General features: G+C 33.3%; 1 long non-coding RNA gene across 1 annotated transcript; it reads left to right on the forward strand.

The window, feature by feature from the left end:
* The first annotated feature begins 13,734 nt into the window (after positions 1-13,734).
* Positions 13,735-18,354, forward strand: LOC132716915 (uncharacterized). The gene is made up of 2 exons (XR_009623887.1): positions 13,735-13,857; positions 17,592-18,354. It is a non-coding gene; the product is annotated as an uncharacterized LOC132716915 (long non-coding RNA).
* The last annotated feature ends 238 nt before the right edge of the window (positions 18,355-18,592 follow it).

Consider the following 18,592-nt stretch of genomic DNA (forward strand, 5'->3'; position numbering starts at 1 on the left):
ATGCATAAAAGAAATCTATAAACATTTGGACATTTTATATAGGAAGGGACAAAAGGAGAGCACATTAGGGTTATTTTATAGGTGGGTGGTGATAATTTAAATTAGAGTTATTAAATAGGTATTATGCAATTTCGGCACATTTAAAATCGCGAGTAAACGCAGTGCGAAGCCAGGCAGAATCGCATTTTAAAACAATTGGACGAGCATAGCCCAATTTCTAATTTAATAAACATATCAACTAAAATAACACTAATACTATAAACATTTTGGCAGGAAATGCCCTGAAAAAAACAACAATTCAGTACCACATTTACATATCACTAATTAAATTACTTTACTACTATCACTAACAACGCAAAAATTACATTTTAAACATTTTTTGGAATTTCAACATCAACATACTGTGTAATTGCACAAATTACACAAAAATATATTTGTTAGTAAAGAGAGGTAGCAAATATATACACATATGCACCAAATTCGTATATGTATATACATCAGCACGCGGGAGATATTTTATAAACAAAAACCGCCGATGTATGGAACGTCGCGCGGCTGGCCAGCTTGGTCTAAAATCGACTTCTCAAACCCCTTTTCAAACCTCAAAAGATCAACTAAAATAACATATGTATCATAATAAATGAACACTAACAGCTAAAAATAGCACATCATTTCTAATAGATAATTATCACGTGCAAATGTACGTACCTGGCTGTAAAAATAAGCAGGTACACAACACAGGCCGGTAGCTGGAAAATAAATTAAGAATTTAATAGACACAATTCGTAAAAATCAACAAACTTACTTTAATATCAGGGAACACCAGCCCTTCCATCTTCTCGGTACGACTTTCCCTCCAAAAATAATGTTGGCTGTTGATAAACACTCAAATGGTCACGTGATCTTAAATGTGTGAACGAAAAAATTTCCGGCACTCTCCGCCGTACTTCGGGAAAAAATTCGATTCTCGGACCTTTTCATTATTGAACAAGGGGGTGTCGAATTCATAGAGGTACGATCGTTCTTTAGCAATTTGAAAGGGTTTGACACGTGACAAATAAGAGGGTAAGAGTCGGTTTGCTTCATATATTTGTTGCATGTTGTACATTTTGTTCGAATAATAAAGAGCACGCGGAGCAGGCCATATACTTGTGTTAGAGAAAGAGTTCTTTCTCTTTTGTATCATAGGCAAACTAAAAACACGTTCCCTCAGTGTTATCACAACATGAAACTCAAGAAAAAAGTAATAAATGAACGATCATCTGAATATAATATTTCTATCGCTATCCCATTCTTTGCCGTTCCAGATAAAATGAGGCAATCAATGGACATGCTCTGGAGCGCAGATAACTAATACCTGCACTCCAGAAAGGTCCCCAAAGTATGATACGCATGAAGAATATATTTCATGGTAAGGAGAAAGCTATTGAGGTTATTTGTTTCTTCAAATACTACCAGCAACCTGACAAACATTTTAAAATAATACAATAACAAATATATTTAAACAGATACTTGATTAGTAAAAGCACTAATTAACGTGTTAACTAAAAAAGCAAAACTACGAGGGCTGTCCGGAAAGTTCGTAGACAAGGCTATAAAATCATTAAAAGCAGTCATATCAATATGATGATTGAATATTTTGTTAAAGTATTTATCTGTTACATATTTCTAAATTAAAAAAACATCGTAAAAGAAATATTCGCAAAGCGCCAATCACCATGGCAACATGATCAACGAATCACGGAGCACTTTGATTTCATGACGAAATCATGGCTAAAAGTTGTAATTTTAACGCAAACTCTCGTTTTTATTTTGTGACATTATTAGATATTATTACATGATATTTAGTGATAATTATGACGTCATACGCAGATAAACAGCTTGTTAACGATGATACTTATAGGCAATGAAGGTGCATAAATTTTGAGTTGCAAAAATGACTTCAAATTCACGGACGGAGCAACCTAATGATATTTAACTTTATAGCAACGCTAATATGGCACCAACTGAGATTTTAATCTTTACTTTCAAAACAAATCCAACCATAAAATGGTTATGTCTAAATGTGTTTAAACGTCAAACAAGATTAAGAAGCTGCGATGACAGTATATCGTGGAAGGAACGCTCCAGACGACCAAAGGTAGCATTTGAAAAACCTTTGAAAAAGATAGACTTCTCACACACTGTATGGGAACCAGTGACATTTTTGTTTTTAAATAATAATTTTAAATATGAAATTCATAAAGTAAAAGGAACCTGACATGTATTAAGTATACGCCAGACAGGTACGATGACTGTTGAACTCGGAAGAAATTGAATAGCGGGTATACATGAAGTTAATTTGACACCGTTGACGTTGTCAAAGTGCTCCATGATGGTGAATATATGTTGTATGTAAATATTGTTAAAATACAAATGTAAGTCACAGTTAAATAATTTTTTATAAATGTGTTCGCGAGATATGTATATCTTGGCTGACAACATTTGAACAACGTATGTATTGTTATACAATAAAAAATGTAGAAGTATATGAACTTTCCGGACATCCCTCGTATAAAATCAAGAAAAAGAACGTAAAGAATTATTCGCATATATCCCACAATATTTCCGTATTTCTTACTGTAGCATGATTATTGGTTCGATAAACTAACTGTACGCAAAACTTGTGCCCCTTACGATGAGTGTTATGCATGGCCGACTGATGTCATTGTCTGTTCACTGGGCATAAGCAATTAGTTACCGATATATGGTGAAAATAATGAACAATTACCTAAAGCATATGCGTATGGTTATATAACACCTCAAAATATTATATAGCACTCCAAAATATTATGTAGCACTCAAAAAATAATATATAGCACTCGAAAATACACATTTAAACTTTAGGACAGTTCATACTGGAAAAAAGTCTTCCCGCTCTGATACGATGAAACACTAAATCGACAAGTGTTTTCTGTGTGTGTGTGTGCGTGTGCGCGTGCGTGCGAGTGCGCGCGGGTATGTGTGTTCTTGACAAAGCTTCATACTTTGAATTGTGGAATATTTGTTACAAGCCCTGTTTAACGGAAGATCCGTAGGACATGGCAGTGCACATTGGCCTTCTTTATGTGTACCATCTTGCCAGAAACATGTTGAAACATGTTGAATGAAAATTTCACCAAAACATTCCACCAGTTAGCCAGAAATTGAGAGAGAAAACCATATATATAATGTATTAAGATTTTATAATGATTTTAAAAGATTTTTTTTTATAAAAGCATAAACCCCAACAGGAGGCTTTACATTTATTATTCTATTAAACAATAAAGTACATAGTTAGCAAAATTAACATATATAGTATTCAAATTTAGTAACAATATATACGAAACACAGTCGAATTTTAGCACAACGAAATTGTAAATAGTTTTCGGACAACAAGACGTCAATAAATAACTTTGCACAAACGCATTTTGCTATGCAACGCTTAAATAATGAGTATTTAGATAAGTTGCAAGTAGTACTTGCATTCACGGTATGGGATCTCATCATTTTTTCACCGACACAAGATCAGTTACAGCCAATTTACCTTCAACATCTTTTTTACTATGATTTTGAGATAATATGTGTAGGTCAGAGCCCCACATGATCCACGTAAAATTTGTGATTTGATAGTAAATGACTCTAGTAATTTTATGAAATATACCCACGCTGACGGGTGTTAACATGCTAAAATCCTCCATTACTCCGTGTCGTACCTTTACATCTCGCTTAAAAAGTATCGTACCTCTCTTTATACGTTCGACACCCCCTAAAAACAATAATAGACTTAACCACGCAAATTGACGGTAGTGAAATTCACTCATCTGATAATTCGAACTGGGCAGATTAGAGCCGTGTGGAGATTTATACACGAGGTAAGTATTCTAATAAACAGATCTCAACATTGCCTACAGCAAAATAAACATGTGATATATTGAATCGAATGTATATTTGATTCAAATTACTTTACATTGAATAGATCAGGTTATGTTAGAGTAATAACTATTCCCGCCAAAATTAAGTCGCATCGTCCTGTTGCTGTGCGGCGACATCGCAATACCAAAAGCGAATTCATTCTAGTTCTTCTAACATGATAGTGCATGACAAAGCAGTGTCATTTCACTTTCAATCAATTCACTTTACAGACATTTTACAAAAATATACTATCCTATTAAAAACGCATGACTTCACCTTCAAAATGCAATTAATAACCAGAGTATTTCTATTTAAAATACCCAGTAATTACACAAATACACCAGTAATTACACAAATACACGATTTCCGTAGAATGTACAAAATTTACAAGTTCGTCAGATTATTATAATATGTTATGCAATTTTTGTAAATGCATGCTTTGCGTCGAAAAACATTATGTGCATAAAAACAAAATTGCATTGTGAATAGTATTTTTCCACTGTTTTTTATACCGACCATGTAAAAGCGCGTGAATTTTGTGCAAATCGACTTTCAGAGCATGGGTAACTCTACACGTGCCATAAATGGCATTGTGAACTACTGATATAATTGGTGGATACAGCAGCTCCCTTACGAGCGCTTTCATTTAATGTTAGACAAGCATGGAATAAGAGATAGAAAATATAAACCTCGAGATATGTAGAAGATATATTTGTTGAAATAAAATAACAAAGGCGCATTAAGTGTCAAAAATCCATTTTATTTCAATTCTTAAGAATGTCAAACGTGTGTTTAATAATGGTTTAAAAAAATGGATTTAGAGCATATTAGGTGTTTAACAACGCTGGTAGCAAAATGTTAACAAAGTAGTTCTTTTTTAATTCCGTACAAAATACTCATTCACTATGATCACACTGCTTGCCAACAGAGCAAGAAAAATAAAAAAAATGTTCATCAAGTTCTTTTCAAAACTGTAACAAGATATCAAAAATACAACCATTTTGTGAAATAAATATGATAGCATTTCTTAGGCATAATGGGCCTTTAATTGGTTTTACTTAATTAATAATACCGTCTTACTGTAACACGTACCAAACATAGAATCACTGTTTCATGACATGAGTGGTCTTAAAATACATATAAGGAAATTACTATTTTCAAGTTGTATTCCATATTTTCACAGCAAGGACATCGGAGTGCAAAATGTTCTACATGGTGTACACTTTACGGGGGTGAGATTTGAATTACTCATCTGACTTAAGATTTTTTTTCCTTCAAAACATGTATGTATTCTTCAAAAAAAGATGCTGACATTGTCATATATACAGTATCACCATTGATTTTAATAAATTGGATTTAAGTGGTTTTATTTTCATCCTTTGTTAAATGAATAAGTCATTTATTGACCTATCGTGAATCACGATTTCAGCATAAATCCGACACTTTTGTAATCATTGTTTTTGCGGGTTAACTATGAATCGGTATCGATGTTTTTGTTATTTTAAGACTTTTTGAAGGCCTCTTCAGACAAATAATATTGCTTTATTTAGAGTTTTAATCGTAATAATTCAGAAATTCTGGTAGACTTAATATGACAACTGCAGTGATTTTTACCGAGATTATTATCAGACCGGTTCCGGCGCACTGACCAGTTCCGAACAATCAAGCGAGCTATTCGCGTAACCGACAATAAATATAGAAAATATTCACTGGTTTTGTAGTTTATTGACATTGACTAATAAATAATTAAATCATCATTCTATTTCGGCGACCTATAATTTTCGTCTGATTATGAAATCTACATTTAAGGCAAAAATGCTAAATTTCATCTCGCCAATCTTATTGGTATAATTGGTATATCGTTACATATTATATGTAAACTGAAAGAAAGGGGCACAGTTTATATATTGAATGAAAAGTTGTTATCGGCCTTACAACTTCATCCAAAAATATAACATAAAGATATTAATACCTGTTTAAGCTTAACTACATCAAGTTCCGAAGCATGTATTTTAAATTTTTAATGACAGGATTTCTATCAATGAACACTTTTCCATGTGTTCTTATCAGAAATAAAATGTTCTTTGATAATGGAATAAATGAAAGAGTGTGTAAAAAAGTGTGCCAACAACTTAGTTGAGATAAACATATTTTTGAATTAAAAGCATAATTATTTATCTAAAAAGCGCTTGTTCTGTTTAAAACAGTAGGATCGAGTCTTTAAGATACGCTATGCTCTTTTTTATGGAAAGCACATGTACGTGTAGTGTAATTAATATACATTTAACCTCTGAAAACTGAATGATAAGATAACATGCAGAAGAAAGAACAAATAAATATCGATTTCTAAGTCAGTGTTAACAGTTATTATTTGAACTAAAAATTGTTGTTAATATATCTGTTTTGTGGATAAAATCTGGGACAGAAGATCGTTCTGTCCCAGATACAATAAACAGTAAATAATGTGAGTATTTATCACTAATGGGAATGGAAGCACATTATCTTAAAAGAAAAACTTATTTTTATCTTGACCATGTCAAGATTTTGTGATACGTACGGCCAACTGGGCAGGTCCTAGGGCTTGAGGGGGGTACTCTGAAGACCAAATTTTCGTTCAGCGATGCTCCAAGAAGCTTGCATTTTCCGGTGTATTTCGCACCGTTTAAAATCTGCAACTAGTGAATATTATTTTGGCATATGTAAATAAGTTTTTGCAACGATCGGTGCACCATAAACTTAATTAAGGGTAAAAGGTTGACTTTTAAAGATCGCATATCGTAAAGACAGTTGTCATTTATTACGTGCAAGAACAGAAGTACGAAGATTGTGTTCACAGATGGTTATTTAAGCTAATCAATGGTCGACCATATGTGGTTCAAACAGTACATTACAAGTCAATCATTTTCGTTTAGCAATTGTTTGTTTTTTGTTCAAACTAATTTATTTACAGAAATGTAGATCTACTTGTATTTTGTTCGAAAGAGTTTATCTTACACAGCGCAGAGTCTGTATTCATGTTATTTTTTTCAAAACACATCGCCGTCGTTTTCTGCCCTCGGCCATAACTGAACCACATTAATTTAGTAAATTTACTGCCGTGTATACGTAATTTAATGGCAAGATTGTTCAAAGGCAGGTCTGTACAGTACTTATTCTTGTACTTTTCGTAGGTAATATTACAAATGGTTTGTTGGTAATATTACAAATGGTTTGTTCTGTGCACTGGAACTGGTAAACCTCCAGAACTGGTGAAAACAATCAAATTAAATGAAGCGGTATTCTTATTAGAAAAAAAAGGTTTGAAGTGGAATCAAATATGTACTAGCAAGTACATTTGGTATTGAAATATTTGATAAGTAATAGATATACCATTGCTGCGTTGACGATTTCTGGGTTTGCGTAAATTATACAATAATCACGTGACCTTTCTTATGCCTTAAGCTCACAAGACGAAGTCAAGCGAGGTTTCATAAGAAAGGTCACGTGATTATGGTATAATTTACGCAAACCCAGAAATCGTCAACGCACCAATGGTGTATCTGTTTTAAATAACCTATAGCTCCGCCCAGAAACACTTACTCCTTCGATCTTCAAAACTGAAAATTATACCATAGTCTGGGTATGGTATAATTTACGGTTATTGGAAATTATACGTGGAAGAATTTTACATAAGAAGCGCTGAAGAGCTATATAGGTTAATTTATATCAAGACAGCGAAAGTTGAAAAACTGTGTCGGAACCGGTCAAACAACTGTACGTGTTTTAATGTCTATTTGAATACAGACAGTTTTGATGTGAACATTTTGTACAAATAAATATAAAACAAAAGAAAAAAAAGAAAGAAAAAAAGAAAACATTGTTAATAAACTGTCTTTGGGCAAAACTAGACTTTTTACATTTCACGGACATATCGTATGCTTGTACCACGTGTACGAGTGTTATTGCATTCATGAATCCATAACACATTAATTTCAAGTACGAAAATAAAGAAATTCTGTAAAATTATTCTAAACACCCCATAACGTGCCCCATAATAAAGATAGCCTTCTACGGGTTTGAATATAGATTACAATATTTTTGCTTTTATTTCAAGATTTGTTGATTAAAAATGTCAACAACACATAGCTCTGGCTTATATTTATAGGCTATTATGAAATTTGAATGATTATTAGCGACTTTTGAAATGTCGTCTGTATTCAAATTTGTGCCTAATGGAGTTATACTTTGCGCATGCGCAACAGTAGCACGACGTGAAATCCTTCATGCGAAAAATGTAAACACACCTGCTAAGGCTGCTTGTAAAATATAAAAGTGAGAACGATTATGTCTAAAGTTTATTTTAGACTGTAGAAATTCTGTCGAACGTTTTCTTGAATAATATTGTTCTGAAAAAAACTCACCTTCAATTTTGAAGAGTTTCAGTAAACGAAAATAACAGTATTGTCGGATACTACTAGCGGACGGATACTGCTTCAATACCAGTAGGCCTATAATTAAAGCATTTTCACTATCATTTATTTTTGGCTCAACAGCTTAACTGTTTCAATATTGGTTGTTCGGGATATAAACGAGTACCTTTATTTGTGTTAAAAAAGAAAACGTTACCTCTGCTTCTGCTTCCCTATCTTCTGCTCGCTCCATCATGGCGTTTTTTCTGCAAGGGGAGAAAACTGTTAATTAACATACTACAGTGTGTATTTAAGTGTCGTAAGGGGAAGCAATCGCATAGACAAGTTTTATCATCAGTGTATAGTACAGTACTCTTGTTAGAACTGACAAAAATCTTAATTTAATCGAAGGGCTGCATGCTCTGTGGTATTTTCTGATCTTTCCTGTATAAGTTTATATTTATATACTATTATTCATCTTACGCAGCGACTGCGTTTAACAGTTTGTGATTGATACATATGGAATTTTGCATGCCTAGAGTTGCATCAAAATCATTTTTCATTACAGCCACACAAATATCCTTGCATATCGTGGCTACTTCCTTAAAAAAGACACTTAAAAAAATGTTGCCTCGACAAGGATTTTAACCTAAGGCCTCTAGATCACACCCTAAACGAGCACGCTACCTCTGCACCACAGTGAAGTAATACGTATGTAGCGTGAATAAAAACAAATATATTGTAATTCTAAAATTGAGAATTTTCATTTCGTATTTGTAATCCTTATTAATTTCGAGGTATTTTGTTCACGATAAACCTGTTGTTAAACACTGATGAAAATAATTTAGCGAAATCTGCTCGCCAAAACATTCCGACACGTATATATTCCATTACTCGACAGTCAGATTTATTTGTGTACTACGCTCTGGAGTATTCGGTAATCGACATAGCTAAAAATAGCATTTTCATTGATTAAGCTTTACGGAAATAGCCGATTATTTTTCATTGGGTAAACAAGATATTCATCCGCGAAATTTGTGATTGTATCCTCATATTTCTATTGACTAATGTAAACTTTAAATGCACTGTAATTCGTTTAATGCCTACATTAAAAATTATTTTTTCTTTTAAATTGCTGGTTTTTAAGGCGGTTTTGAGTGAGAACTACTTTGCGTTGTTAGGAAATTTGTGTTAGACCGTGGATGTTAGCTTTGTATTTACTTGCGATCAGAAAATACAAAAAGAAATGAACAGTAGAACAGTAGATCTACTGCCAATCTAGATTATTTTGGTTTCCCCGTATGTTTTACACAGGACTGCTTATTAGCCAGTAATTAGATTATTGTTGAATCACCGCTTTTTAAGTTGTTGTTTTGTTTTGTTTTTTTTTGTTTTTTTTTAGTTTCGTCCCAATTAAATAATCATTGAATATTTCAAACATTTACAACAGTTATCAGGGACAGAATATTAATCTTATGTTCATGACTATATACATGCTTATCATGTAAATTCGATCGTCTTAAAGTTTTGTATGTGTATGTTGCGCTTGCATGCATACGTTTCAAATAAACAGACGCCAACCTACAATATCCTGAATAGTCTGCACTTAACTTATTCTATCATTTTCCAAAATGTAAGACATGAAGAACACTAAAGTCTTTTTTGCTATGGCAATTAATTTAACATTATTTTTAAGTATTTATAGCTGTTAGTCATGGTGAATTGATATATTTTCACATATAACGGCAATATTTGTACTCCTGACCTGTGACCTGTAAAAATGTGAGCACCGTATATTTTTTTGTGTGTTCGTCAAATGTATTTAGATCTATTATTGACATGAATGTTCTTGAAAACTGCTCATTATAATCAGACGTTCATAATCCTATATCGCTTTCTTGTAAGTTTTTTTTAATTCTGAGGACCATATACAAAATAAAACCATATAAAATGAGAATGTTAGATGGAAAGGCAAAAGATTTTGTTAAGAACATCGATACGAATAGAGTAAATGATATAATGTACGTTTTAAACAATATTGAGTTAAGCGCAATTCTCAGTTTATTACCTTGAAATGTTTAGTTTAACAAAAATAGGATGTTTCACAAAATAACTTTAGGGCCGATTTGACTAATTTTGAGGCCGATCTGACTAGTTTTTTGACAGATTTGACTAGTTTTAGGGCCGATTTGACTTTTAGAACTTGTTGTTGTGTGGCCGATTTTACTAATTTTGAGGCCGATTTGACTAATTTTGGGGCCGATTTGACTTGGGACCGATATGACTTGGGGCCGATTTGACTAGTTTGCTGTATGTGTGTACAAACGCGCGCGCGCGTGTGTGCGTGGGTGTGGGTGTGTCGCCCGCGTGCGCGTGCGTGTGTGCGCGTGTAAGACTGTGAATTAAAAAGATAGATAATATACTAATGTTTTAAACTGTCTTCACCAAATCGTATCTTCCTTTTTACACATGGCACCATGCTTACACATGCCTGAAAGAATGTCGGTAAGACGCCATTGTTTTTTAGATTTCTCATAATAACTAACGTGCAGTTGAGATAAGATATATCAACATGCCAGAAAAACATGTTGACATGCCTTTAACAGTATAAAATATGGACAAAGTGTTTGTCGACATGCACTGAAACATATGTGGTCAAGATGCCTAGATTTTGTACAACAAAACATGAAAAAGACGTTATGTGGCGTTTATATATGTTGACATGCCGACACACGAGTTGAATACGAACATGGCATCTAGGGGGTCAATTTAAGCTTCCATACATTTCTTTTTACCATAAATGTTTAATGTAATCCAAGCTTTATGTTCCTGGATATTTTTCTGCAGAAAGTGTAACTACTTCGAAGTACCAGCATACGCCGCAATGACGCTATTGAAAGGCGAAAATTCCTGTACTATTGCATGTGAAAATGTATTCCAGTGCCGTATTCCTTTCCCCATAAATTATGATAACATGGAAACGTTTTCCGGTATCTTATTCCTTTACCCATATGATGGAAACGTATTCCCGTACCATTGCATGTGGAAACGTATTCCCGTACCGTATACCCTTACCGTATGTTTTAATCACTCTATATTAGCCTACTTATTAGATGTCGGAAATCAGCATGATTCGTTTTTTTCCATGTTCTAATTCATTTGATATTACATATACAGCTGACATCTTACGAAGATGGGTCAATATGTAATGCCTTGTGAAATATATTTTCTAATTTAGGTAATTGTTTGGACATGAAAGTTCATTGATTGTACATGTATTTACTATAAAATGGAGAAAAAAAGTAAATTTCATTATCGCCTGAGCCAACTATGTTCCGTCTTAATGCATTTGCAAGGAAATCAATTACTTTTATCTGAATATAATCTTGATGTATTAGTCTCGTTTTTTTCGCAGGGGCATAAAAAATCCATCTCTAAGATCATATTGATGCATAAATTATCTGTTTTTGTGAATTCAAAACATACACCAATATAGACCTTAACAAAACTTTTTAAAACATTTTTGAAGTACACTTAAGCTTGTACTTTATGTATTGGTATATGTATGCAAATTATAACCTGGTATGAACTTTAAAAAAAATTGTTTACGAGCACTTTATAAAAGTTAACGACCCAGTTTTATGAAAGATACAATTAGAAGATATCAACAAAATAAAAAACAAGATTCACACACACATCGTACTACGGAATCCTATTAGGGACCTCGTGTCCTCGCCCGCGCCTTTTTGAAACACCGTGGCAATAAAAAGCGTGAGATTCGTTGGGAACATCTCGTATTTTTTTACCGTCCAAATAAATGCTTTCTTTGAAAAAAAAAAACATTTGAGCCCTGCCATGACAAAACCAACATAATGGGTTTGCGACCAGCATGGATCCAGACCAGTCTGCGCATCCGCGCAGTCTGATCAAGATTCATGCTGTTCGCTATCAGTTTCTCTACTTGTTATTGGGTTTGTCAGCGAACAGCATGGATCCTGATCAGACTGCGCGGATGCGCAGGCTGATCTGGATCCATGCTGGTCGCAAACCCATTATGTTGGCTTTGTCATGACGCAGCTCATTTCCTTTGAAAAAAGATATTTAAGAAAGGCAAGATTTGAATTTTACTTTTGTGCATTCGTTTATAGTTTCAAAACATCTTCTGTCACCGGTGAAAAAAACACGAGGTTTGCCGAACAATTTCGCGTTCTTTATGAGGTCGATTCAATGATCCCGTACAAATTTTAAGATACAAATGGGCATTGGTGAAATGTAGCTGACCATTGGTTGACCGGTATGACTAGATATCAGAAATTGCCCCTTTTCCGCGGAAAGGACTTTGCATGACCGAATTATATGCTTTTATGAATGACATTTATTGTTAATTCATTAAAAGAAATACCTGAGAATTTAACTGAAATCTTTTCCCATAAATTTGTTAAGATTTTAAATTATAAAATTATCAGTCCTCGAAATGCACTGATGGGAAAGATCTTAGCCACAGGTACTTGAAAATTGAGCCGCGTCATGACAAAACCAACAAAGTGGATTTGCGACCAGCATGAAGCCAGACCAGCCTGCGCATTCTTGTTCGCTTACCAACTCTATTACAAGTGGAGAAATTGACAGCGAACAGCATGGATCCTGATCAGACTGCGCGGATGCGCAGGCTGGTCTGGATCCATGCTGGTCGCAAACGCACTATGTTGGTTTTGTCGTGACGCGGCTCAATTAATGTTATAAATGGGTTATTTTCTATAAAAGACTAGTCTATTATAGTTAATAGCCTATGTAAAATTTTTAACTAGTTTGTTTTAAGTATCTCTGGGCTTAGCATGATCGAAAAGGGCCGATTTTTTTTTCATTCAAATAAAAATATTTGAAATATTTCAGAAATCATTATTAATATATATAACTAGTTATATCAAAGCAATAAACAAATACATTTATAGTTTTTCTTATACTTATTTAGTAATTTAGCATCACTGCGCTGTGGGACGATCGGACAGGAACGATTGCTTTCATATCAATTGGTAAGTTATATATAATTCAAAGAAAGTTATAGAGGATATTTGTTTGTTTGTGTGTAAGATGAAATTTTATTTCATCGAGTGGGCTTTAAAAATAGTATTCTCACGAGTGGCGTAACCAACGAATCTCGCGTATTTTTTTCCTACGGTGTTTCAAAAAGGCGAGGGGCGAGGACGCGAGGTCCCTAATAGGATTCCGTACACATTGATACGCAATCATTACTTTTAAACTCGTTTTTCTTTACTACTTCGAAAGTATAAGTGGGATACATAGTCACTGGTTGACCTGGTTTACACAAGAGTACATGTCGTTATGTTTGTGATACTGTTTGTGAGCAGTAGACCTAGCAATGAATGGAAAAGGAGTGGCTAAATGTTCAGCAACAAAAAGCCGGAAAGGTCCATCACACGTACATATCGGTACGCAACCATAACCCATATTTCTTTACTACTCCGAAAGAGCGCCTTAGGAATATTATCAAAAGGATATTCTGGAATAGCAAAAAGTAAGAAGTATTTTTTTTTAATCATATATATACATGAAATGAATATTCAACCTATTTATATGGTTTAGAGAATCAAGCTTCACGTTAAATACAATTTGTATCACTAGTTTTTTAATTTCTAAAAAAATTATATGAGTGCAAGTTTTTGAGTAAGATAGAAATCCGAATATCAAATACCTACCGTTCTCATGTTAATACCATAATTAAAATATTTGACACATAAATAGGATTTATAAGATTTTATACCCTTGTCTGTGCGCACGTGTGTGCGTGTGTGAGTTTGCGCGCTACATGTTGTGAACGCTACATGTTGTGAAACATGTAGCTTTAAAAGTGTCTGAGTAAGTCAAAAAACTTTACATGAACGATAATTAACATGTGCATATTAGCACCTGCGGTTATGCGTGTGGATTAATACAGTTTTGCAATTTTCAACAAGTGTCGCGTGTAGCCAAAAAAAAAAGTTTTTCACCTTAAGTCATGAAAATTGGTCAGCATGTGTAGATGTGCACCTGAGGATTTGCTTGTGAACTAATTGAGTATATGTAGCGTTATTGCCATTGATTTTGTAAAAATTTGCAATTTGCAACTTGTGTCCTGCGTAGCCCAAAAAGTATTTCACCTAGAGTCATGAAACTTTACAGGAATGATGGTCAGCATATGTAGCTGTGCATCGCGGGTTTGATTTGTTAAGCATACTTGAAAGCTCGATTTTGGGAGAAATCAAGATGTCAACATTTAGAAAAATAAATGTCGTTTTACCACCAACCACTTAGGGGTAGGGAGGGTCATGTAGTCTGTCCCTCTATCATACTGTCGTGCTGTACGTAAGTAGACTGACAAATTAGTGGAATGGTGGGGGGCATCCGTGTCAGTGTCCTATGAACATATTTCAAGTTTATGAACACATCGTACCTAGTACTACTGCACTGTTTGTGAATTTTGAAACAGGTTATGCAAAGATGGAAAATGTATCATTTTGTATTTGTCTTTATCAATTTGTGGTCAATCACCATTCAAATAATTAATTTTTGAAATTTAAACTGATTTAGTTCAACTGTACATTAAAAAATAAGCATAATGTCACTATAATAAAGCAACTATTTTTCTTAATTAACTATTCTTAATCTGATTCGCAATACACGCATATACGGGCAATTTAAAATATGAAATAGGTCACCAGACTTTTAGATTTGCAAACCAAATTTTAGAGCTTAACCTATTGTAAAAAAAAACTATGACCACAGCAGATTTCGTACAAAAATGGACTTCACAGTTATGTGATCAAACGAGTAATAGATTTGTGTAAAGCATTAATAAGACCTTCTTGTAGTACAAGGACAGCGGCCGAAGCACGAATTCTTTGGTCAATCTTATGTCTTAATTTATTACTTTATCATAGGAAATAATTATTTTGAAATACATCGAAAAATACCTAATAAAACATAGTGTGATGAAAGTCATTCTTTGCTTAATCATAATAAATGGTTTAATGATTTATGTAAATGTAATAAAACAAAGCTATAAAGAAGCACTTTCACACTTCCATCAAGCAAAAAGTTCAAAAATTGAACATTCTTTTGTAAAAAGTAAGAAAACAATTATTAATACTGCTGTGAAGTGACTAAACAAAAATTGTGACTAATGGAAAATGTTTAAATCGAAAAAGAATTCTGTCTGTAGCGAATCTATTGACAATCTTTTGACATTTTTGATTTCAGTAGACATTTTAAACACTTGACCTCAGAATGAGAAATTGATGAGGATGAAGATTGTATAGATTTTTTTAATGAGCCGTGTCACGACAAAACCAACATAATAGGTTTGCGACCAGCATGAATCCAGACCAGCCTGCGCATCCGAGCAGTCTGATCAGGATCCATGCTGTTCGCTTACCAACCCTATAACAAGTAGATAAACTGATAGCGAACAGCATGGATCCTGATCAGACTGCGCTGATGCGCAGGCTGGTCTGGATCCATGCTGGTCGCAAACACGCTATGTTGGTTTTGTCGTGACATGACTCAAATGAGCTTGATTCTCATGTTTCTTCTGACTCGTCGTTTGGAGAATTTAATGAAGCATTTACATTAGATGAAATAAGGCTTGCTATTAAATTGTTAGACAGAGATAAAGAATGTTCGTAAGATTATATTTTATACGAGTATTTTAGAAGGAATTGATATTTTAGATAAACCGTTAGAAATCTTATTGCCCCCGCCTTTTCGAAGAAAAAAAGGGGGATATAGAAATAGGCTCCGTGCGTCTTTACGGGCGAACATCCAATGGTCTATATGAGCTTCATTCCGTCACTAGTTTTAGTTAAAGAAAGGAAGAAATCCCATAAACCGACTGGTTTATGTGGTAATTTTTACTGGTTTATGGGGGGAAATGCCACATAAAAATCAAAGAAAAAGCACATAAAACCAAAATGTTGGCACGTCCGTCATTCCGTCACACTCTCGTGTCCGGTCCATAACTTTGTCATTTATTAAAGGAATTTAAAAAAACTTTGCACAAATGTTTGTTATAATAAGACGATGTGTCATGCGCAACAACCAGTCCCCTTCCTTCAGGGTCAAGGTCATACTTGCTTATTCAAGGTCAACATTGGCTATTTGAGGGTATATGTCTGTCCGGTCCATAACTTTCTTATCGATTCAGGGATTTTGCCACAATTGTTCACAATAATGAGACAATGTATCATGCGCAACAACCGGTCACATACCTCCAAGGTCAAGGTCACACTTGGAGGTCAAAGATTAACATAGTCTCTTATAGGGTATATTTTGCGTCCGGTCCATAACTTATTCGTAGAAAATGTACATTTCCCAACCTTAACGATATAGAGAGTGAACACTATTTTGTTTTAGTTCGTCCCACTTTTTCTGACTTAAGAAAATTATTTAAACCACATTACTACAATAGGCATTGTAGCATTGTTAAAATTATTGACCTGTTTAATACATGTAATACAAATAAATACATGTAAAGCAAATAGATTAGAAAAATCATATCATAAATCTTTTAGTATCAGAAAGGAAAATATGAATAACGAATATGACTGATCATACCGAATATTAAATTTGTTTGATTGTATTTTAACTCTCACTTTTTTTTTTATGTATGCTGTATATTTTTTAAAATGGCGACGAACCCTTATGTTCAATTCATAAAGAATAATAAAATTTGTTCTGTTCTGTTCTGTTTTGAAATCCCGACTTTGTGTTCATAGGTCATTTTGTAATTGGGGGTCTTTGTAATCTTGATAGTTATTTATCGGGGGTGGGGTAAAGTAATTTCTGATGATGTGCTTTAAACAGGCAAAGATTTGCTGATGTTTAAAATGGCTAATTTTTAATGATGTTCTTCATTTGGACAAATTTGACTTTCTTAACTTATTGTTAAACGTAATCGTCAAAATAAAGAAATTTATCATAAAATTCGCTATCTGTACACCAGCAATTGTTTGCATATCTAAATGCTAAGTCCTATTTATGGTATTTGTTAACTACTTCTTTGTGGTACGTTATGATCAAATTATCATATTATAGTTTAAAAAAAAAGAATATATATATATATATATAGTCAAGACATAAAAGTGAAATCTTTGGTAAATTGATAAAAGATCATTTATTTACTTTTAGTCGGCACCATCTGCTATTTGGTATAAAGTCAAATGTCCACGCTAGTTAGTTTTTGTTTTTATCACATCACCTAATATACTTTTTCAGGTGTGAAGTACAACAGGAAGAATGAAACACTATATTCAACTTGTACTCCTGGTTTGTCTTATCGGATGTGTCCTGAGCAAGAGTTTATCTACTGCAGAACACTATGAAGAGTCCAAAATAGCCAGAGAATTACTGCGTAATAGAAGGCATGGCCCCGATGATGGGAATCCTACAGATGAAAGAAGACCAGGAATCGTTTTCAAATTGAATAAATTCAAAGCGCATATTAATTGAATTATAATGTGCATGATGAGTCTTACAATGTAGTACTTCGATCTGAAATATATTTTATTTATACTTCTTTTCTTATTCAACCAATTGACAGTATGTAGCAGATATTATATTTGAATATACTCGTATATATTGGAAACTCTTTAAGATTCATCTTATTCTTCACTAAATCAAAAGACTTGATTTAGCCTACAGCGATTTTATTTCTGCATTCCAATTTTTCATGTATTTTTCTTCACAATAACTAGAAATAAAACGGATTCTATAGCATAACTGACTGCTTAAAACAAAGGTTTTGTTTTCATATTTAAATAAAAGATTTCTTTGATTGATACAAATTTCAAGTTAAAATTGTGCATTTACTCATATCTTTAGTTAACTGAAACAACTTTTATATCTAAATGTCATCATGCATAACAAATAGATAATTACAATTATATAAAAATATGTTTCACTTCTTTTAAATATAGCTATCCAATACTTAAATTATCATACCAAACAAAATAAAATATAAGATAAATATAAAATGTTATGTTCTTATTTCATTTTCTATCAGAAGCAAAAGAATAAATAGTTAAATAAATGAAATAGTTACAAATATTTGAACACAGCTGTAATCAATTAATAAAATTGTAATTGTCATTCACAAAAAGTACTTACTTAAAAACTAGAATTATATAAGTATAACTACAGCACAAAAAATTTAATTAAAATCAATTTGTGACGTTAATATTTTTGAAAAAGAAAGAAAGAACCCACTCCACTTAAAA

Source organism: Ruditapes philippinarum, unplaced genomic scaffold (assembly GCF_026571515.1).
Source record: "Ruditapes philippinarum isolate M1 unplaced genomic scaffold, ASM2657151v2 ctg4742_1_1_1_1, whole genome shotgun sequence".
Classification (NCBI taxonomy): domain Eukaryota; kingdom Metazoa; phylum Mollusca; class Bivalvia; order Venerida; family Veneridae; genus Ruditapes; species Ruditapes philippinarum.